Raw genomic sequence first — 1,065 nt, forward strand, 5'->3', positions numbered from 1 at the left:
CCCCGTAGCTTCAGTCGCAGAGCCCCGGAGGTGACCGACGCTTCAAGTTGGCCCGCGGCCCGGGAGAGATTCTGGACCCTGGGAGCCCCAGGGGGGCGGTGCTGGGGCCTGGCAGGCTCGGTACCTGATAGGCCAGCGGTTGTGACACCTCGGGGTCCGCCCAGCCGAGCGCTCCAGCTAATTGGCCTCAGTTTCCTCCTATGTAAAAGCCTTGATAAGGTAGTTGCCGGAAGCCAAGGAGCCAAAGCGCGTGTGCCTTAGCTTATGGCGTACGGCAGGCGCTCAATAAACGTCAGTTCAGGACTGGGGATATTGCCCCCGGAGGTAGAGTGCTTACTTAGCATACGTGAGGCCTAGCAGTGCGAGGCGGCTTATTATTCCCACTTAGTGTCAACGCTCCCTCCGCTGTTCAGCTGTTCATTTATTGCCTGGCTTTGTGCTCCAAACGAGCAACATCCCTCTGGGGCCAAGCTCTTCGCGGGTGTGGTTGCGATCTCGCCCACCCCCACGCCCGTGAACATATTAAGTAGATCCTCAATAAATGGGCCAACGCTATTTTGTGCACAACTATTTTTCACAGGGACAAAGAGGGCGTAGAATAGTGTGTCTCAGGAGCGAAAACTGAAGCCTGGTGGAGAATGGCTCACACAAGGTGACAAAGGCTGGCTCTAGCCAACGGGCCAAAGGTGATAACCAGGCAATAAGGAGACAATGTGGGTCTTCAGGACAGGTGCTATCGGCCCGGCTTCCAGAAAACAATGTGGCCACAGACAGGGTGGCGAGGGTGGGGGGGGATGGTGCAATTACAAGCCCAGAAAGGTTGCCAAGCCCCTGACCTTCCTCCGCCCACGTCGCACGCTGCGCCTTTAAATCCGGAGAGCATCCAAGAGTCCCGCCCCCGAAGGAGTGCGCCGGCAGGAGGGGGCGTGGCCGTCCTGTCATTGGCTGAGCCATGAAGTATTTTGGAACGTGTGCGCCACCGGCGGGTGCGTGGATTGGAGCTTGGGCCTGTTTGTTTGAGTGTCCCTGGGGTCACCCGCCAGCCCTTGGGCCTCGGCGTTCGTT

Source organism: Dipodomys ordii, unplaced genomic scaffold, assembly GCF_000151885.1.
Source record: "Dipodomys ordii isolate 6190 unplaced genomic scaffold, Dord_2.0 Scaffold31, whole genome shotgun sequence".
Taxonomy (NCBI): domain Eukaryota; kingdom Metazoa; phylum Chordata; class Mammalia; order Rodentia; family Heteromyidae; genus Dipodomys; species Dipodomys ordii.